This window comes from Tamandua tetradactyla, chromosome 1 (assembly GCF_023851605.1).
Source record: "Tamandua tetradactyla isolate mTamTet1 chromosome 1, mTamTet1.pri, whole genome shotgun sequence".
Classification (NCBI taxonomy): Eukaryota; Metazoa; Chordata; class Mammalia; order Pilosa; family Myrmecophagidae; genus Tamandua; species Tamandua tetradactyla.
This window is the reverse complement of record NC_135327.1, coordinates 231,272,735-231,295,711: the sequence shown is the minus strand read 5'-3', so window position 1 is coordinate 231,295,711 and position 22,977 is coordinate 231,272,735. Positions and strand designations below refer to the sequence as shown.

At 44.2% G+C, this 22,977-nt stretch overlaps 1 protein-coding gene across 6 annotated transcripts in view; it reads left to right on the top strand.

Moving 5' to 3' along the window:
• MALRD1 (MAM and LDL receptor class A domain containing 1) overlaps positions 1–22,977 on the top strand; it is a 752,096-nt gene that overhangs the window by 167,194 nt on the left and 561,925 nt on the right. The window lies entirely within an intron of this gene.

Here is a 22,977-nt window from a genome sequence, read left to right as displayed (position 1 = left end):
ACCCTCTGCTCCCAGGATTGCAGCTTCTGCTCTCCCCCAGCCGGACCTCTCTGAACTGCCCTCAGCTACACACCCAGCTGCCGCCCCCTCCCTGGCAGCCTGCATCCATGGGATGTCCACACAGCTCTAAGACCAGGTGCTCTTGCAGCAGCCTGGACACCTGTGAGGGCCATTGCAGTCCCCGAGCTCCGCCCAGGGGGGCTGAGGCCTTTCTCAGCATATGGCTGGGCTCGCTGTCCCCTAATCTGCCCCTCTTCACCGCCACCCGGCCAGGCGGAGACACCCAGGACACCGCTGGAAGGTCTTGCACTGGCTCTCCACCCGAGCCTGCACCTCAGGGACCCTCCCGAGACCTGCCTCCACGGGATTCTGGCCAGAACCCGAGGTGCTCCCCAAGTGTGCACCGGTTAGCCAGCACTGTCTTCTGTCCTTCTTGAGCCTCCCCCCTCGTGGAGCCCCCTCTTGTGCACAGAAAACAGGGGGCTCAACCACGGCCAATATTTGCTTAACGCTTTCTGTCAGCCAGGTGCTGTGTTCCGTACATTTTAAAATTTTGACTCTTTTCATGGAGAAAATGAGAATGACTATGTTCTGGGAAGAGGGGCGAGGAGATGAGGGGTTCTTCATGCTGTTTCTGTATCTTTTCTGTAAGTCTCAGACTGGTTTAAATTAAAAATTCAAAACACAATAAGCAGTGAAGCCAGGCTTTCAGGATGTGCATGTGCCCCCTGAGTCGAAGGCCGGAATTACTAATGGAAATTGGCTTTAAGACAAAAGTATTCTTGGGCTCACATCCAGCCAAGCGACATGACCTTTGGGTGAAGCGGGCTGTTTGCCAAGGAGCAGCCAGCTGGGGCATCGCCATGGGCACCAGTTTTCCCTACCAATTATCAGTTCAATATTAGCACTTAGAGTAGACCCTAAGTCCAGAAGGAGAGGGACCACTTTCGGGTGATTTTTTCAGAATAACCTAGAATCCAAAGCACCCAGGGCCTGAGCCGGCATCCTACACTGCCGCTACTCCTCCTCTTTCAGCTGATTCAGAGAGAACTGAGAGCTTCTGGTGTCAGCTGCTTCTTTGCACCCCTTTAATTAATCCCGCTTAGTTTTCTTCGGTGTCGATGATGATGAAAAGTCATTTTGTTTAAATAAAGCTGTCGCAATGAAAATGTTTTCTGAAGAATTGTGGTTTTCGATTTAGTTGGGAACAAACTTTGTCCCTGATGATTTCCAACATGGTAACCCTTTGCATTTTCAGCATGTGTTAAGATGAAACATTGACTTTATGTTAAGTGCAAAGCACAGGGTACTATAATGAAAACGCTAATGAAAAATGAGAAAAATACTGGGTGAATTTGCTTCAGTATGAAACACTGGATTAAAATAAATTGTATTCTGTCATGTTTACACAGAATTCATCTAATGTTTTTCTGATATATTCCTTTCTTGAGGAAAATTACCTTTGTAAGAGGTTTTCCTCTTAGATTAACCTGTTAGTTACATTTCAATTGATTTGCAATGCCTTTAACATGCTGTTAGGCAGTTTTGCTGAGTTTGATATTTGGTGCTCTACATGAAAGCAAATGTAATTTTCAAAGTTTTATATTTAAAACTTTTTCCCAAAAACGCATTTATTGTTGAGATGTAAGAATTTTTGTGAAAAATAACATATACCAAAAAGCAATACATTTTAAACCACATCACAACAGTTAGTTGTAGAACAGATTTCAGAGTTTGGTATGGGTTACAATTCCACAGTTTTAGGTTTTTACTTCAAGCTGCTTTAAGATACTGGGGACTAAAAAAAAAAAAAAAAAGTCAGTATAATGATTCAGCAGTTATACTCATTTGCTAAGTCCTGCCTTCTCTGTACAGCTCCACCATCACCATTGGTCTTTCCATCGCACCCTTTAGGGGGATTTGAGCTATGCCTGTTCTAACTTTTTCATGTTGGAAGGGGCTGTCAGGAATATGGGATAGGTGAATGGAACCAGCTGATGTTCTGGAGATGCTGGGCCCTCTAGGTTTCAGGACTTATATGGTCCAGGGACTTATCTGAAGGTTTTAGGTTTCTGGAAAGTTACTGTAGTGCACGGAACCTTTACAGATTTTTGTATAATGCCCTAGCTGTTCTTTAGGTTGGGCAGGAATGGTTTTGGTTGGGGTTTGGCAAGCTATGTTAGGCAACAAAGTCTAACTGAAGTTTACCTAAGAGCAACCTCCAGAGTAGCCTCTCAGCTCTATTTGAACTCTCTCAGCCACTGATGCTTTATTAGTTACACTTCTTTTCCCCCTTTTGGTCAGGATGGAATTTTTGACCCCACGGTGCCAAGGCTGGATTCATCCCTGGGAATCATTTCCCATGCCGCAAGGGAGAGTTTCACCCCTGGATATTGTGTCCCACGCAGCGGGGAGGGCAATGATTTCCCTTGCAGAGTTGGGCTTACAGAGACTGAGGCCACATCTGAGCAACAACAGAGGCCCTCCAGAAGTAACTCTCAGGCATACCTATAGGTAGGCTAAGCTTCTCCGCTACCTACATAAGCTTCACAAGAGCAAACCTCAGGATCAAAGGCTTGGCCTATTGATTTGGGGTCCCTAATATTTGACACAGTATGAGGGGTTTCCTTGGTGGTAAATTCTATTAGTTCCATATTTTTTCTCCCATCCCTCAAAGGACCTTGCCAATAGTTTTTAATTATCTCCTTAATATACTCTGGGATGTATCCAGGCATTCCATTAAGCTATGCAGGATTAAAGACTCTCATTCTTATTCTGGGCTCCCTGTGTTTGAATTAATTAAATGGTCTATTCAGACAGGCTGAGTTAGATTATGTGCTGCAGAAAAGTTAGGGTCCAGAGAAAATAAACCTTTCTTCCTTTGGTTGCAAAGTGTAAATGAGGTCTAAAATGCAGACATTATGTTCCTTACCCTGTGTCCTGAATTACTTTGATGCCAACCTGATCAGCTTCATTCCTATGTTTAAATATATCCACATATTTAACAGGCTATACATATATCAAACAGCCTCTCAAATGCCTGAAATAACAATGACTGCACTGGACTAAATGTGACTGCTATAAGAGCTTATATTCTAGGCCCCTGTTTCCTTATAAGTATTTTCTAAATGAGACCATACAATATTTGCTCTTTCATTTCTGGTTTATTTTGCTTCACCAAATGTCCCACAGGTTCATTCATATGGTTGCACACCTCACAACTTCATTCCTTTGTGTAACAGCACAACGTCCGATCGTATGTATACACCATCGTTTGTCAATCTATTTCTCGGTCAGTGCATCCTTCGGCCACTTCATCCATTAGGCGTCATGTATAATGTCCAGAACAACAGTCCATCAACACTCTCAATTTTAGATAATTTCATTGTTCCCAAGAGAAAGATAACCAATAAACACGTTCTTAGCGCATAGAAAACCAAACCTCCCCTTAACACTCCCCTTAACACTTGCCCCTTGTGTGTTCAAAGTCAGTTTTCCTGTCCTCTATTTCACTTATTCTTTCTTCTGCCTCATCACATCTGCTGCTGTGTGTCTCTAATATATTTTTGCTTTGGTTTAGAGCCTCTTAAATTTCTGTGATATCTGCTATTGTTCTATTTATTCTTTCAAATTCCTCCTTATGCTCTTGTAGTGTCTTCTTGATCTCCTTTCCATCATTAGCCATCCCACTTATTTTATTTAATAGAGTTATGTGAACATCTGTGATTAGTTGTTCCAAAGTCTGTGTCTCCTCCAGGGTTTCAGTTTGTCCATTAGGCTGGGCTGTATCTGTAACTCCCTGTGGTCAGTGGTCTTCTGTTGTCTTCGCAGCATGTAACGATCTTGATTAGGGTTACTTTGGAAATTGATTTCCTTCTGTAGGAAACTGATTTCCTTCTTTATCAAATAAAGCTCTGCATTTGTGGTATGGATGTGGAGCAGGGTGGAGGGTGTGTGGCAGGGCACAAGCAGTGTGGTGATGGGGGCAGTGCAGGTTTGGCAGTGTGCTGGTGCCTGTGACCGTGGGGTTGGAGGTGCCATGTGGGGGCAGAGGGGCTGGGGTACAGTTCAGGAAGGCCGTGTAGCACAGGTGTAGCATGGGGATCACAGGTGAGGCACAGCAGGCAGGCCGTGCAGCACAGGTGCAGCATGGGGATCACAGGTAAGGCACAGCAGGCAGTGGATGGGAGGGGCTGTGCAGGTACACGGGGGCTGGTGTGCAGGCAGGATGTGGGGGGGCACGTGGAGTGTGGATTTCATGGGTATCAGGGTGTGGGGTACAGAGCACAGAGTTTGGGGCACAGGGAGGGCAGCTCATGGGTATGTCCTCGTGCAGGACAGGGTGTTTCAGGTGAGCTGGAATGCAGATGTGCGACTGTGTAGGGTGGGGCACAGGCCACAGGGGTTGTGGGAGGGGGGTTGGGGTGGGTGACGTCGGGTGGGCAGGGTCCCTGGCTTGGCTGCGCAGGTGTGGTGGGTGTGATGCCACGGTGTGCATGTGTGCAGGGCGGGGCTATGTGGCACTGATGTGCACGTGAGCACATGCAGCGTGCCTGTGCGAGGAGTGGAGCAAGTGTGCATGTCTGCGGAGCGGGGGTTGGGGTGCAGCGGTCACGGGGTTGGGGTATAGATGCCTGGGAACCAGGCAGGGAGGATGTGGCTGTGCTCGTGCGTGGGTCCAGGGTGGGGTTGCTCCTGCGTGGGCTGGGGGCAGGCGTGGCCCGGGTGCGCAGGTCAGCCCTTGCCCAGTGCAAAGGGCTGTGGTGGGGGTGTACGCGTGTGTGGATCTGGGCGTGCCAGATGGTGATGTTCCCGCGCACCGAGCTCAGGGGGTGCGGCGGGGCTCTGCAACCATGTGGGCTGAGGGCAGGTGTGGCCAGGGCATGAAGGTGAGGGACGGCAGCCTGCAGGGTCAGGGAGGGGCGGTGCAGGGAGAGGGCTGGACGCCGGCCGTGGGTGTTGGGAGCGATGGGGCGAGATGGTGCGCTGGTGCGGGAGAGGTGGGTGAGGCTGGGGCAGGCATGTGTGTATGCAGGGCTTGGGAGTGTGGGGCGGGGATGTGCAGGGAGGGGGTTTGGTGGGTGGGGGTCCTTGGAGCGCCGTTGGGGGGCTGGCGATGGGGTTCAGGTGCACGGGGGGTGGGGTGAGTCGCGGGTCGCGGGGCTGCCTGGTGAGGGAGGTGCACTCAAGGAGCGCGGCCTGGCTGACTCTCCTAATCCCCGCACACCCCTGAGGGCTCCGGGCCCCGCGCTCTGCCCCAGCGGGCGGTCTCCGCGCTCTGCCTCCCCCTGCCTCAGCCTCTGCGGCCTCCTGTGCCGTCAGAAGCCCCTCCCGGGCAACCTACACCCCGGAGTTACCTTCCCAGCCACCCGGCCCCTCTCCAGCTGTGCCTTGCAGCAGGGGTGAATGTGACCTGTCCTAGTCCGCTTTCTGCCCGGAACTCCCAGCTTTTATTTTTAAAAACCCTAGAGGAAACGGCAGGACCAAGTGGAGAGCCGGGCGCGGAGGGGCTGGGTTCGAGATCCAGGCGCCTCTGGGAACCCCGCTGGCTCTGCGGCCGCTCCTTGGCCTTGGAAGACCTCACGGCTGGCCGGAACCTGACGTGGCCTAGACAGCGTTTCTAATTCTAAGATTCTGCAAACTCCATTTTTAAATTCTCCATGGACTGAACTCTGCAATTCTCGGATTTTCAAAGAGTCATGAAAGTCCTTCTAAAGAAATTAAAATTTAGCTTTATCCTATCTCAAGAACAAACTTTCCCTAAACTGTATCTATTGTTGCCATGAATTCAAGTTATTATTGTGCCCTTAAAAAGCATTTGATATTATAGTTTATGGTTTTACTTGCCATTCAGATAATTCAAGTTTTATTGGTAGATATCAACAGCGCTCCTGTTACATATTTTTGTTCTCAAAAGTAAATGATGAATTAATTGCCTAAAAGAAATGGAACATAAACAGCAAAACTGAGCCTTTAAGTATAATCCACTCTATAACTCTAACTTGGTTCTAAGGGAACCTCTTTTGAAATGTAAGGTAATTCACGTCTATCAGTAGGCCTGGAGCTGGAGACACAAACATGAATAGTGCATGCTCGTGTCCTCAGCAGCTCATGTTCTAAATGGGGGCAGAAAGACAGAGACACAGCATAATTGCAGTGTCAGCGCTGTCACGAAGCCGTGAGAGCATGAGAATTTCCTAACAGGGTGTCTTCTGACTCCACACGTGGCATCCAGGGAGAGCTGCGTCTGCAGCCCTAAGGTCTGGGCAGGAGACGTCCGATGTGGAACCTGCTGCAGCAGGACAGGTACCCACTTACATGTGGGTACACTGCATGGACGGGGAGACTTCTAGCAGCAGTGGTGAGGATACATGAGGGTGGTAGGGACCACTGGACAGAGGCCAGGGGGCAGGGAGACAGGGGACAAGCTCCAGCATCATCACAGAGGCCAAGTGAAGCAGTGCTCTGATGTCATCACAGAGGACAGGTGGAGGTGAGCTCCAGTGTCATCACAGAGGCCACGTGGGGACGAGCTCTGATGTCAGGGCAGGTGGGGATGAGCTTGTCAAAGCCCCAGGAATGAGCACCCTGGCTGCTGGCAGTGGGTGGAGTGGAGGGTTTAATGTGGTGCCTGAGCTGTCCCGAGGAGCCGCTAGTTCAAGCCCTCTCTGGGCTGCAGGGAGGGCTCGCTTGAAGGAGAGAAGTTAAATAGAAGATGTGGTGCGTGCAGGTGAGGGCTGGCCTCCACGGGGACAGAGCCCATGAAGAGGGCGAGAGACGGGTTCTAGAAAGGTGAGTGAGGACTGCTGGCCTGCAGGCATGAATGTGGGGTGGCGGGGGTGGCCCACGGGCCTGGTGGGAATCAGTGGGAACCGACAGCCCCAACCTGGACTGGGGGGAGGGAGTTTCCGGGGGAATGGTGAGTCTGAGACTTTTCCGTCGAGGCTTCTGTGGGGCATTGAAGTAGAAACAGGGCAGCTGAAGTGAGAGGAGATGCATGGTGTGCAGAGAGAGCTGGGGTGTCAGAAATGAAGGTGGGAGTGGACAGCTCGGGAGGGGGTCGGCCAGGGAGAAGGCTCAAAGCTCAGGAGCAAAGAGAGGGGACCAGGAGGTTAGTGCACGGAGGGTGCCTGACGGAATGGGCTCCTCGCATGTTGTCATAACCTTTATCTGTGATCTCTTTCCTGGAGTTGCCTCAATGCTTGAGGTCACAAATGCTTTCTGGTGTGTAATATCCACCCACATCTCTGTGCCCTTTTAATAGACGTGAAACCTCCCTCAGCGCCTACCTAAGTGGACACTGCCAGGACCCACCATGCAATCTCGGCTCCACCCCTGCTGGAGGCCCCGCCGCAGAGTCTCTTCTGCAGCCCCTTCGACCGCAGGGACAGGGGTGGTAGGAAAGCTCCTGCTGACCCCCGAGCTGTATGTTACATCGCGCCTCGATTGGACCCCGTGACACTGTGACGTTCTCAGTTTTGCAGTGCAGGTCATGTTTTTGTTGTTGACCTTGGACATCGGGTGTCCTCCATGCCGTGACTGTTGCTCTCTGAGCGTGGAGCTGCCAGCAGCCCCATCTGACCTGGCTGGGGGCATCTCAGCATCACAGGCTGTGTGAGAGCTGCCCAGTGGGCCACCGGCATGCGCAGGCCCTTCCGTCCCACACCGGACAGGGGACGTGCCGGCCAGCCACTGGCGCTTACAGTGGGGACTGTGTCGACTCTTGCTGAACGCCTGGTTAAACGTGCATACAAAACAGGTGGGAGGCCAGCCCTCAGCCAGCGTGGGGCAGTGTGGAAGTGGTTCTATGAAAAGGTAGAAACAAAACATAGAGTTGATGGAAAGAGGGTCACTCACAAAAGGACAAGGAGATGCAAATGATGGCGAAGGGAAGGTTCAAGAGGACAGAAGCCTCACTTTTAGCTCCAGATTATTATGAATTACTTGGCAGTGATTGTCTGTCCATAAATGAGGCCAAAGGAAACCATTTTTATTCCCTGTAGAGTCTGACTTTTCCATGCTCCCTCCTAAAAATGTGTCCTAAACTAACCCCGAGTCTTCCTCCGTGGTGATGGCTGTGCTGTGAAGCATGCTGGAGGCGGCGTCTTCCTTCCCTGTGCGTCCTGCTGTAACCTGCTGCTTTTACCCCCCGTGACGCTGTCCTCAGGTCTCCTGCCTTCCCTTGCGTGCTTGAATGCTTTTATGCAAAATTAATTTTTAAGAGTTTGGTGATAAAGTAAAGCTTTGATTTCCATGTAGTTCAAAATGAGCAGAGACTGAAGGCTAATAACTTTGTTTTTTAATGTCCATTGCCTACTGGCCTTTTCAGTAAAACTAGCAGATCTGTCAACATGCAGCTCGAAAACCAACACTCGGAGTTGTGCTGCTGAGTGATTGGAGACTTGCTGAGGCGGAGTTCGGCTGCCAGACCCGATGTGGACTGGCCTTTCTGGGTCTTGGCCCCTTGGCCTCGGGTGGATGCCCAGCTGTACCACCCACATGGGGACGGCCCTGGGACCGCTGGGGGAGTGGCGGCCGAGTGGCCTCTCAGCTTACGTTAAATCGCATCGTGGTAACGCGTGGTTTCTACCAGGGCGCCTGCAGCATGTCACAGACATACCTTTCCAGGTCCTTGGGGTGGAAAGCTGGTGAGTGCACTGCCCACTAGGGGACTGCAAATTGTGCTGGTTCTGATTACATTTTGCATCCAAATGTCGCTATTGAAGGTTCTCATTTCCACCCACGTCTGTCTGCTCAGAATGTACTATGATTATTCTAGCTATGGCAGGGGTGATGGTGGAGAGTTAGGAGAACACAATAGACTCTTAGGAGCTAGAAACTATGGGAGCCCGTGAACAGTGACGATAAGCTTCTGCCAAGGCTTTTGTGGTATATAAGGGGCTACAAGGCACAGATAAAGGATCCTCCAGGCTCCACGGGAAGAGATAGCCAGAGTGTCCCTTAGAGCAGAAGCTCAATACATCCATGCTGTTCTTTGTCCGCCGGCCCGCCGCGCGGCGCCCACGCCCCACAGCAGCCTACCCGCCCGCCCTCCTCTCCCCTCTTCCGCCTTCACCGGTTCCTCCGCCACCAGCCTCGACAGCCTTGCCACCCTCACCTTTCCTCCTCCAGAACAGCTACTGGGGGAGTGGAGACAATACAGAGCAGCTCCCGGAGCCACGACGGAGATCAAAGGGACGGCGTACCCCATCCTGGAACAGCTGACTGTCTGGGAGAACCAGCTCTGGTGAGATCACCAAGGGGCGCGGGCTTTCCCGGGTGGGACGGCAAGCGGCTGGAGTCCCTCCCTTCCTCCTTCCCAGGCCAGCTGGCAGAATTGGACAGGCGGTCCCATTGGGCCGCGGCGGCTGGCGCCCCCACCATGCGAGGCCCCCCGGACCAACTGAGAGAGTTGGGTCGGAAATCCCCAGACTGCGGAGAACAGTGACTGGGGGGTCCCTTCCAAACACGTGACTCCCCCGTCGGCTGGGAATAGTGCACTCTCCTGGGCTGCGGCAGCTGGCGCCCTCCCGCCATGCTTGGCGCCCCGGGCCGACTAGGTAATTTGGCCAGACGCTCTCCTGTGCTGCGGCGGCAGCGACCCTCCCCGCGTTCGGGACCCTGGGCCGGCTGGCAATCTTCCGAGACGCTTCGGCTACCGAACCTCCCCTACGGCGAGAATTTTCCAGAGTTAAAGGACCCACAGCAACTTTCACTGGTGGAACCCGTAGACAAACGTGTGCCACGAGCGCCACCTACTGGGCAGGATAAGAAAAACAGAACCCAGAGATTTCACAGAAAAATCTTACAACTTTGTTGGGTCTGAGACACAGGGAAATCTGACTAAATGCCCAGACGCCAGCAGCAGAAGATAACTGTCCATGCTCACAAGACTGAGAATATGGCCCAGTCAAAGGAACAAACCAATAGTTCAAATGAGATACAAGAGCTGAGACAACTAATGCTGAATATAACAGAAATGGAAAACCTCTTCAAAAATGAAATCGATAAATTGAGGGAGGACATGAAGAGGACATGGGCTGAACATAAAGAAGAAATAGAAAAACTGAAAAAACAAATCACAGAACTTATGGAAGTGAAGGATAAAGTAGAAAAGATGGAAAAAACAATGGATACCTACAATGATAGATTTAAAGAGACAGAAGATAGAATTAGTGATTTGGAGGATAGAACATCTGAATTCCAAAAAGAAACAGAAACTATCAGGAAAAGAATGGAAAAATTTGAACAGGGTATCAGGGAACTCAAGGACAATATGAACCGCACAAATATACGTGTTGCGGGTGTCCCAGAAGGAGAAGAGAAGGGAAAAGGAGGAGAAAAACTAATGGAAGAAATTATCACTGAAAATTTCCCAACTCTTATGAAAGACCTAAAATTACATATCCAAGAAGTGCAGCACACCCCAAAGAGATTAGACCCAAATAGGCGTTCTCCAAGACACTTACTAGTTAGAATGTCAGAGGTCAAAGAGAAAGAGAGGATCTTGAAAGCAGCAAGAGAAAAACAATCCATCACATACAAGGGAAACCCAATAAGACTATGTGTAGATTTTTCAGCAGAAACCATGGAAGCTAGAAGACAGTGGGATGATATATTTAAATTACTAAAAGAGAAAAACTGCCAACCAAGATTCCTATATCCAGCAAAATTATCCTTCAAAAATGAGGGAGAAATTAAAACATTCTCAGACAAAAAGTCACTGAGAGAATTTGTGACCAAGAGACCAGCTCTTCAAGAAACACTAAAGGGAGCACTAGAGTCAGATACAAAAAGACAGTAGAGAGAGGTATGGAGAAGAGTGTAGAAAGAAAGAAAGTCAGATATGATATATATAATACAAAAGGCAAAATGTTAGAGGAAAATATTATCCAAACAGTAATAACACTAAATGTCAATGGACTGAATTCCCCAATCAAAAGACACAGATTGGCAGAATGGATTAAAAAACAGGATCCTTCTATATGCTGTCTACAGGAAACACATCTTAGACCCAAAGATAAACATAGGTTGAAAGTGAAAGGTTGGGAAAAGATATTTCATGCAAATAATAACCAGAAAAGAGCAGGAGTGGCTACACTAATATCCAACAAATTAGACTTCAAATGTAAAACAGTTAAAAGAGACAAAGAAGGACACTATATACTAATAAAAGGAACAATTAAACAAGAAGACATAACAATCATAAATATTTACGCACCAAACCAGAATGCCCCAAAATATGTGAGGAATACACTGCAAACACTGAAAAGGGAAATAGACACATATACCATAATAGTTGGAGACTTCAATTCCCCACTCTCATCAATGGACAGAACATCTAGACAGAGGATCAATAAAGAAATAGAGAATCTGAATATTACTACAAATGAGCTGGACTTAACAGACATTTATAGGACATTACATCCCACAACAGCAGGATACACCTTTTTCTCAAGTGCTCATGGATCATTCTCAAAGATAGACCATATGCTGGGTCACAAAGCAAGTCTTAACAAATTTAAAAAGATTGAAGTCATACACAACACTTTCTCGGATTATAAAGGAATGAAGTTGGAAATCAATAATAGGCGGAGTGCCAGAAAATTCACAAATACGTGGAGGCTCAACAACACACTCCTAAACAACGAGTGGGTCAAAGAAGAAATTGCAAGAGAAATTAGTAAATACCTCGAAGCGAATGAAAATGAAAACACAACATATCAAAACTTATGGGACGCAGCAAAGGCAGTGCTAAGAGGGAAATTTATTGCCCTCAATGCCTATATCAGAAAAGAAGAAAAGGCAAAAATGCAGGAATTAACTGTTCAATTGGAAGAACTGGAGAAAGAACAGCAAACTAATCCCAAAGCAAACAAAAGGAAAGAAATAACAAAGATCAGAGCAGAAATAAATGAAATTGAAAATATGAAAACAGTAGAGAAAATCAATAAGACCAGAAGTTGGTTCTATGAGAAAATCAATAAGATTGATGGGCCCCTATCAAGATTGACAAAAAGAAGAAGAGAGAGGATGCAAATAAATAAGATCAGAAATGGAAGAGGAGACATAACTACTGACCTCACAGAAATAAAGGAGGTAATAACAGGATATTATGAACAACTTTACGCTAATAAATACAACAATTTAGATGAAATGGACGGGTTCCTGGAAAGACATGAACAACCAACTTTGACTCAAGAAGAAATAGATGACCTCAAGAAACCAATCACAAGTAAAGAGATTGAATTAGTCATTCAGAAGCTCCCTAAAAACAAAAGTCCAGGACCAGACGGCTTCACATGTGAATTCTATCAAACATTCCAGAAAGAATTAGTACCAACTCTCCTCAAACTCTTCAACATAATCGAAGTGGAGGGAAAACTACCTAATTCATTCTATGAAGCCAACATCACCCTCATACCAAAACCAGGCAAAGATATTACAAAAAAAGAAAACTACAGACCAATCTCTCTAATGAATACAGATGCAAAAATCCTCAATAAAATTCTAGCAAATCGTATCCAACAACACATTAAAAGAATTATACATCATGACCAAGTAGGATTCATCCCAGGTATGCAAGGATGGTTCAACATAAGAAAATCAATTAATGTAATACACCACATCAACAAATCAAAGCAGAAAAATCACATGATCATCTCAATTGATGCAGAGAAGGCATTTGACAAGATTCAACATCCTTTCCTGTTGAAAACACTTCAAAAGATAGGAATACAAGGGAACTTCCTTAAAATGATAGAGGGAATATATGAAAAACCCACAGCTAATATCATCCTCAATGGGGAAAAGTTGAAAACTTTCCCCCTAAGATCAGGAACAAGATAAGGATGTCCACTATCACCACTATTATTCAACATTGTTTTGGAAGTTCTAGCCAGAGCAATTAGAGAAGAAAAAGAAATACAAGGCATCAAAATTGGAAAGGAAGAAGTAAAACTATCACTGTTTGCAGACGATATGATAATATACGTAGAAAACCCAGAAAAATCCACAACAAAATTACTAGAGCTAATAAATGAGTACAGCAAAGTAGCAGGCTACAAGATCAACATTCAAAAATCTGTAGCATTTCTATACACTAGTAATGAACAAGCTGAGGGGGAAATCAAGAAACAAATCCCATTTACAATCACAACTAAAAGAATAAAATACCTAGGAATAAATTTAACCAAAGAGACTAAAAACCTATATAAAGAAAACTACAAAAAACTGCTAAAAGAAATCACAGAAGACCTAAATAGATGGAAGGGCATACCGTGTTCATGGATTGGAAGACTAAATATAATTAAGATGTCAATCCTACCTAAACTGATCTACAGATTCAATGCAATACCAATCAAAATCCCAACAACTTATTTTTTGGAAATAGAAAAACCAATAAGCAAATTTATCTGGAAGGACAGGTTGCCCCGAATTGCTAAAAACATCTTGAGGAAAAAAAACGAAGCTGGAGGTCTAGCGATGCCGGACTTTAAGGCATATTATGAAGCCACAGTGGTCAAAACAGCATGGTATTGGCATAAAGATAGATATATCAACCAATGGAATCGAATAGAGTGCTCAGATATAGACCCTCTCATCTATGGACATTTGATCTTTGATAAGGCAGTCAAGCCAACTCACCTGGGACAGAACAGTCTCTTCAATAAATGGTGCCTAGAGAACTGGATATCCATATGTAAAAGAATGAAAGAGGACCCGTATCTCACACCTTATACAAAAGTTAACTCAAAATGGATCAAAGATCTAAACATTAGGTCTAAGACCATAAAACAGTTAGAGGAAAATGTAGGGAGATATCTTATGAATCTTACAACTGGAGGTGGTTTTATGGACCTTAAACCTAAAGCAAGAGCACTGAAGAAAGAAATAAATAAATGGGAGCTCCTCAAAATGAAACACTTTTGTGCATCAAAGAACTTCATCAAGAAAGTAGAAAGACAGCCTACACAATGGGAGACAATATTTGGAAATGACATATCAGATAAAGTTCTAGTATCCAGAATTTATAAAGAGATTGTTCAATTCAACAACAAAAAGACAGCCAACCCAATTACAAAATGGGAAAAAGACTTGAACAGACACCTCTCAGAAGAGGAAATACAAATGGCCAAAAGGCACATGAAGAGATGCTCAATGTCCCTGGCCATTAGAGAAATGCAAATCAAAACCACAATGAGATATCATCTCACACCCACCAGAATGGCCATTATCAACAAAACAGAAAATGACAAGTGCTGGAGAGGATGCGGAGAAAGAGGCACACTTATCCACTGTTGGTGGGAATGTCAAATGGTGCAACCACTGTGGAAGGCAGTTTGGTGGTTCCTCAAAAAGCTGAATATAGAATTGCCATACGACCCAGCAATACCATTGCTAGGTATCTACTCAAAGGACTTAAGGGCAAAGACACAAACGGACATTTGCACACCAATGTTTATAGCAGCGTTATTTACAATTGCAAAGAGATGGAAACAGCCAAAATGTCCATCAACAGAAGAATGGCTAAACAAACTGTGGTATATACGTACGATGGAATATTATGCAGCTTTAAGACAAGATAAACTTATGAAACATGTAATAACATGGATGGACCTAGAGAACATTATGCTGAGTGAGTCCAGCCAAAAACTAAAGGACAAATACTGTATGGTCCCACTGATGTGAACGGACATTCGAGAACAAACTTGAAATATGTCATTGGTAACAGAGTCCAGCAGGAGTTAGAAACAGGGTAAGACAATGGGTAATTGAAGCTGAAGGGATACAGACTGTGTAACAGGGCTAGATACAAAAACTCAAAAACGGACAGCACAATAATACCTAATTGTAAAGTAATCATGTTAAAACACTGAATGAAGCTGCATCTGAGCTATAGGGTTTTTTGTTTGTTTGTTTTTTTACTATTATTACTACTTTTATTTCTTTTCTCTATATTAACATTTTATGTCTTTTTCTGTTGTGTTGCTAGTTCCTTTAAACCGATGCAAATGTACTAAGAAACGATGATCATGCATCTATGTGATGATGTTAAGAATTACTGAGTGCATATGTAGAATGGTATGATTTCTAAATGTTGTGGTAATTTCTTTTTTTTCTTTCCGTTAATAAAAAAAAAAATAAAGAAAATAAACAATGCAACCTGAAAAAAAAAAATACATCCATGCTGACATGTGTTCTCCAGGCACGTGCTGGGGCGGACGGAAAGCTGGTTAATGGTTGTTCATGTACGTTATTTATCTCAGGTATCAGGTGAAGTACAATGTGGGGGAACTCAGCTAGGAGAGACCGAGGTAGAATCTCAGCTATCACGTGAAGGACTGCGCCATCTCTGCAATCTACTTTTTTTCCTTTTTAACCACAGAGATTGAATTAGATTAGTGGTCCCTAAACTTTCCCAATTTTCAGAACCATCATGAGTTTTTTTAAAAACAATCCAAAATTCCTATTTCTACCCCAGATACCCTGCCAGGAACTCCACAAAAGAGTAGTAAGAATATGTATTTGGAACAAAAGCCCTGGTGACTCTGAGATTCTGAAAGTGAGGCAAATTTGGGACCTATTAGGTTCCACAGTTTTATAGTGTTGAATCTATCTAAAAAATGCATTGAGATGAATTGTATATGTGACTATTCATTCTAACTTATCTCCTAAATTGCATAAAGGGACCCTTATTCTCTGTGTAATTTGCATTAGAAGAATGCCAAGTTAAATATAGTTAGCATAAGAGAGCAGACTCATCATAAACTGTGATACTGTGATTTTGCAATGAAAGCTTTTTTTAGTGGTGAAGATTTTATCTGTCTTTAGTTTTGCCCAAGGGAGAGGATGTCCTATGCCCGTTTCCACTTGCGGACAATAGCCACGTTAGCTTGCAAATGTTCTCTCTCCAGAATGTTCCACACCTCCCCTCACTCAGCTTACTCACCTAACACACTTCTGATCTTGATTTTGTTCCCAGATAGATTTTCTTTCTTGATAACCATAATTTATTGATCAGGTGGTGGAATTATCCAGACAAATTTCACATTTGTATTTTTAAGTTGATAAGGTGGTGTTTTCCTCCCGTGTTCACTTTCTCGGGAGACTGCCGAGGTGAAATTTCTGGAGCAGGAGGGGCTGGGGCACAGCTGGGGTGCAGCTGGGGTGCAGCTGGGGGGCATCTGGGGGGCAGCGGCTGGTTTCCCTCTGCGGCAGGAACCTGGGTGCAGACTGATCTGTCTGACCTGTGCTCAAAAGGGAGTTCTGATTTGAGTTGCTGCTTGAAAACCCTCATCACCTTAGATGGAGGCGGGGGCCAGGACTGGGCACTGGGGTCAGGTTCTGGGCACCAGGGAGCAGGGACTGGGCATTAGGTGTCAGGGATTATGCAATGGGGGGCTGGAACTGGGCACCTGGGGGCAGGGACTGGGCATCGGGGGTCAGGGACTGGGCACCGGGGCAGGGACTGGGCACTGGGGTCAGGGACTGGGCATTAGGTGTCAGGGATTATGCAACGGGGGGCTGGAACTGGGCACCTGGGGGCAGGGACTGGGCACCGGGGCAGGGACTGGGCACTGGGGGCAGGGATTGGGCATTGGGGGGCAGGGACTGGGTACCAGGGGGCCAGGACAAAGAAGGGGTCCCCAGCTTATCTTGTGCTGATGACACAGAGGTGAGCTGCTAGGAGGATCTCCTCTGGTGGGACAGGGACAGGGGCTGTCCAGGGAAGTAATATACAGATTTGCCACAAATAAGTATTTGTTTTTGATGGGCATGAATACAAAAACTGAGCTACAGAGGACAACCTGGGGAGACAAAATAAACTCAGCAAGCCGTCTGGCAGCTCGCAATAGTGGGTGCTCCTTGGCATGGGTTTGGAGAGAGGCTGCAGCCTGGTGCCAAGAGCTGCTTCTGTTTCCAGCTGCATCAGACCAGTCACACAAACACGCACCCTGAGAGGGGCTCCCACCTGGTGTGGGGAGATGGTCATGAAGATTTTTAGCAAAACTTTGAGCACCTATGTTGGCAAGGAAATTGAATTTGCACGGCCATTCTAGATAATGCACTTCATCTTTCAGACTCAAGGTCCAGAAAGTTCTTGCAAATGGACTTGTTGAATGAAGACATTTCCGTGAAAAGCCAAATTTTCCATAGAAAACAGCAGTGGGTGGCAGTAACTGCCGCATCTTCACAAACCGACAAAAGAACCAAAGACAAAACAAGAGAAAAAACACTTAAGAAATTAATGACACTAACATGATTGACAATTTAACAGCTTCTTTATAAATCTCTCTTAAATATTCAAACATAACGACCCAGGGTGTAAATTAGTCAGTAGATTTTAGTTTTAAATCTCTTTAATTAAAATGATCCACTTTACCACGTAATTGATGGGAAATATTTCGTGACTGTATCAGGGTATTATTCTTGCATCATGTTCTTGTAATTCTGTTCTCTAGAAAAGTAACTTACATATTTTGGCCTTTTCCTGAACAAGATATACATGAAATTTTGAGGAGGTAGATTTCTCCTTCTAAAGCTACATTATAATATACACATTATGTTAAAATTAACACCCAAAATATGCTCAAATGCCATTTGAAAATCAGCAGTTTAGATGATACCAAAGCATTTCCACATATGTGTCATAAGAATGATAACCTTAAAATCAGATTTTTATTTTTAAGAAATCAGATTTGAAAAGTAATTGTAGATTAAACATTGATGTGACAATAACAGACACCTCAAAGACACATTTCAACTGATATACCATAACATTTTTTCACTTTTTAAATACAATTTTATTGAGCTATATTCATGCACCTTACAAGTCATCTGACGTATACAATCAATGGCTCACAGTATCGGCACGTGGTTGTGCATTCCTCACCATCATCAATTTTAGAACATTTTCATTACTCCAAAAGAAAAGAAAAGAGAAAACAAACCAAACACCCCATACCCCGTATCCACTCCCCCCATTACTGGTATTAGTACTGTACATTTGTTACTCCTGGTGAAGGAATATTAAGTTATCACTGTTAAGATGGTTTGCAGTAGGTGCATTTTCCCCATATACCTGCCTACTGTTAACTCCTTGTGATAGTGTCATATATTTATTCTAGTTCATGAAAGAACACAAGATTCATTGTGTTATACATTCCCATGTTTTACCATCCCTCTTTCCTTCTGGTGTCATACGTGGCTCTAAACCTCTGCTCTCCACCGCATTCACCCACGACTCAGCACTGTTAAGTATATGCGCTATAATGTGCCACCATCACCTCTACGCATTTCCAAACATTTTAATTCAATCTAGTTAAAAATTTGCATGTATCAAGCAACCACTCTCATGCTTTATTGCATTTTATCTCCTGGTGACCTATATTCTATATTTTATGCCTATGAGTTTACATATTATAATTAATTCAAATTAGCGAGATCATACAATATTTGTCCTTTTGTGTCTATCTTACTTCACTCAATATACTGTCCTCAGGATTCATCCATGCTGTCACACGCTTGAGGATTTCACTCCTTCTTGATAATATTCCATGGTGCGTATAGATCACATTTTGTTTGTCCATTCATTGGATGATGGACACTTGGGTTGTTTCCATCTTTTGGTAATCGTGAATAATGCTACTGTGAATATCAGTGTGCAAGTGTCTGTTCACGCCCCTGCTTTCACATCCTGTGGGTATATCCTGAGTAGCGGGATTGCTGGGTTGTAGGGCAACCCTGTACGTAGCTTCCTGAGGAACCATCAAACCATCCTGCACAGCAGTTGCACCATTTTATATTCCCATCAGTGGTGGGTAAGGCTCTCCACATCCTCTCCAGCACTTGTCGTTTCCTATGTGTTTAGTAGTGGCCATTCTAGTAGGTGTGAAATGATATTTCATTGTGGTTTAATTTGCATTTCTCACAATCTAGTGATGATGAGCTCCTCTTCAGGTGCTTTTTAGCCATTTGTCTTTTTCCTTTGGAAAAGGGACTATTCATGTCTTTTGCCCATTTTTTAATTTGGTTGTTTGCCTTTATGTTGAGCTGTGGGTTTCTTTATATGTTTTATATATCAAATCTTTATCAGATATGTGGTTTCCAAATATTTTCTGCCATTGAGTCATCTCAATTTCACCCTTTACAAAGTCCTTTGAAGCACAGAAGTATTCCATTTTGAGGAGGTCCCATTTATCTGTTTTATTTTGTTGCATGTGCTTTGAGTGTACAGTGTAAGAAACTTCCACCTGTCACTAGATCATGAGGATGTTTCCCTACATTTTCTTCTAACAGTTTCATGGTTCTGACTTTTATGCTTATGTCTTTGATCCACTTTGAGTTAATTGTTGAAAATGGTGTGAGGTAGGGGTCCTCTTTCATTCTTTTTGATTTGGATACCCAGTTCTTCCAGCACCAGTTATTGAAGAGACTGTTCTGTCCCAGTTGTGTGGACTTGGGAGCCTTGTCAAAAATCAATTGACCATAGATTGGATGTCTATTTCTGAGCTCTCTATTCGAGTCCATTGATCAATATGCATACCTTTATGCCAATACCATGCTGTTTTTTTTTTTTTTAACCCTGTGGCTTTCTAATATGCTTTAGAGTCAGGAAGTGTAAGTCCTCCCACTTCATTCTTCTTTCTCAAGATGTTTTGGGCTGTTTGAAGCCCTTACCCTCCTAAGTAAGTTTGATAATTAGGTTTTCCATTTCTGCAAAGTAGCCTGTTGCTATTTTGATCAGTATTGCATTGAATCTGTAGACATACCATAACATCGAAGGAACAAAATGCTATTACAAGTATTGGATTCACAAGCAATTATTGTTTTAAGTAAAGTGTTATTTTTTATTTAAATTGGGAAATAATGTTTATTTTTGAAGAATAATATTAGTGTATATATATATATATATAGACAGCTTAGGTATATTAAGACTTTGAAGTTCAATTATAGAATGAATATTAAAGTGGTGTTAAAAATCAAATTGCAGTATGTGCAGAAGATAGTACTAAAATTAAGGTAATATTAGTAATAAATTACCAATATTAGAATTAATAATTATCTGAACTCAACTCTCGAAATTGGTTCTCCGTGAAATTCACATAGCTTCTGTCATTTAACATGGTCAACTGTCCGATCAGTAAAAAAGCTTAGAAGTCCAGTAAAAGTAGAAAGACAACAGGAAAGTGAAAATCTGACTAAAGCATTTGGACTTTTAAGCCAGCCAAGAGTGAGACTCTTTTTTTAATGGTTTGGATATCATTTTACTGGCGGTATTAACTGTGGACCTAGGGGCGAATTATTTAACTTTTTGGCTCTCTTTTACTCAAATGTAAAATAAGGATGTTGAATTTTAAATGCTCTCTAAGGCCCCATTCAGAGCTAAAATTATGGATATTTTTTAAGTTTGCAAGGCTGCCTATAGCAGACATGCTATCAAATACGTATTAATAATTGAAAAGAAAGTCCTCTAACAAATGAAATTTATAGTATTCAGGATAGAAAATGATGCTTGAGAAATACTGAAGTTTGAGGGGGAGGATCTGAAATTAGATTTAAGTAAATTTAGAAATGGGAAGGGGGGGCACTGCAAAGCCGTGTAAGTACTGGAAGAATTACGTTGGAATCTGGGAACAAGGCTGGGTAAGGAAGAGAAGCCACCTGGGAGTTGTAAAAGAAAGGATGAGAAGGACCTGTCAGCAGTTTAGATGTGCAGTGTAAGGCACAGGGCAGAGTGACATATTTTGCACTTTTCTGTTGATGATAATTGTGTGCCAGGTGGAACATGTAGAGGATGTGTTTTAATATCCAGAGTAGCATCAGTAGTTTCGGTTGAAATTAGAAGTTTCATTTTCACCTGGAAAGAAGAAATTGCTTTCTCTGTGTGGTCTCTGTGCTAAGAGCCATATGACCAATTCTGGGCCCCCAGTGATTCTCATGGAGCCTGTCCTCAAAGGTTTGGGAGGCGATGGGCATTTAATACACAAAATCTTACATAATTAGATTCCAGGTTAGGGTATCCTGCCCCAGGGAGCCACGTGGGGTCAGCGTTTAAAGACAGAAGAGATGGAATATTGGACAGAGATGTTCAGAGGCATGGAAGACAGTGTAGGAAAGCCTGGCACACGCCTGTCACTGCTCTAGAAGTGCAGAAGAAAGAGAACGGGGGAGGGGCAATATCTGAAGAGGCAAATTGCTCAAATCTCTAGAATTAAAGAAAAATACTAATTCTCAAATACATGGGTTCCAAAAAAGGTCACTCAAGCAGATGTCCACATCTAAGCAACTATAAAGAAGAGAAATTTCTGTAAAGGAATGACAGTTAGTTTGAGCCTTGACTTCCTAATAGGTACCAGGACACAGTGGAAACACATTCTCAAAATGCCAGGAGAAAATAATTATCAGCCTAGGATTTGATTTTTTTTTAACCTTTTTTATTTAAGTAATTTTAGGTTTATAGTTGTGGTAGTTAGATTCAGTTGTCAACTTGGCCAGGTGAAGGCACCTAGTTCTGTTGCTGTGGACATGAGCCAATGGTGCGTGAATCTCGTCTGTTACTGATTATATCTGCAGTTGGCTAGGAGGCGTGCCTGCTGCAATGAATGATGTTTGACTTAACTGGCTGGCGCTTAGATGAGAGAGCGCAATGTAGCACAGCCCAAGCAGCTCAGCATTCCTCATCTCAGCACTCGCACCTCAGCCCCGGCCTTTGGAGATGCAGAAAGGAATCACCCCGGGGAAAGCTGTTGGAACCCAGAGGCCTGGAGAGAAGACCAGCAGAGACCATCCTGTGCCTTCCCATGTAAGAAAGAACCTCAGATGAAAGTTAGCTGCCTTTCCTCTGAAGAACTAACGAAATAAATCCCCTTTTAATAAAAGCCAATACGTCTCTGGTGTGTTGCATTCTGGCAGCTAGCAAACTAGAACAATAGTAAAGTTACAAAAATGGTTAAAGGAAAACAAAGTGTAAGAAGTTCACAAAAGGGAGTCGCTTCAGTTTGGGTAGTCAAGGAAGGCTTCTCTGAGGCAGTGACATCTAAGCCGCGGTAACTGATAACTAACGGGGGTACTACGGGGTGTAGAACTGGAGGGGAGGGCACAGGATGAACGTGGTTGTTGGTGAGGTTCATATCGCTGATCTGATTCGTCTTGCTTGGGGTCTGAATCAGTTTTAAATCGCCTCTTAGAAAAATGGTAGATTCCATGCATCTTTATAATAAGGATAATAAACTGCAATTCTGTTTCTCTGAATAAGACCTTTAATGGTATTGAGGATAAAAACTTAACTTGTTGATTGAAAAAATGACATTCAGAATTTTAGAATGATGCTTCTTAAATGAGACTTTAATTTTGGCATCTGTGTATCAATCACTTGGACTGTATCCCATTTTATCCTATTAAAATCTTATTGTACTCTTATTACCCCATATATAAGTTATCAAAACACTTTTCTGAACTTTTAAATCAAATGTTCTAAATCCTCTTCACTCTTCTCTAACATTGACCAGACCTTTTCAATGGAGTGTTTCTTTGTATTCTTCATTCCATTGGGTTCCCTGTGAGTTCTCAGAACTGGGGAAATTGGGAACCCTTTGTCTTCTTTCAGATACTAGCCCAGGTGTGAAATGGATTAAATGGTTTATGAGGCCCCAGAGGGCTCTCAAACAACTGCTGTGATTGCAGAGTTTCAAGTTTCAAATTGATCTACATTTATCCCTTTTAAAATCCACTTAGGCAAGCTCCAGGAAGCCCCTGTATATAGGAGGTAAAAAATGACTTATCCACATTTTGGGCTTTCTTATCCATCCGCAGTGACAGAGAATGTAGCTGAAATAATTTTTGAGGTTTGCAAGTCCTGTCAAAACAGTAAATCCGTTTATATGGCCTGGATACAAAGGAGCTGTCTTTTCTAGGTATCGTCTCTCTCATCCAAGAATAGCAGGGAGAGATCTTTCTAAAGAAACAGAATGA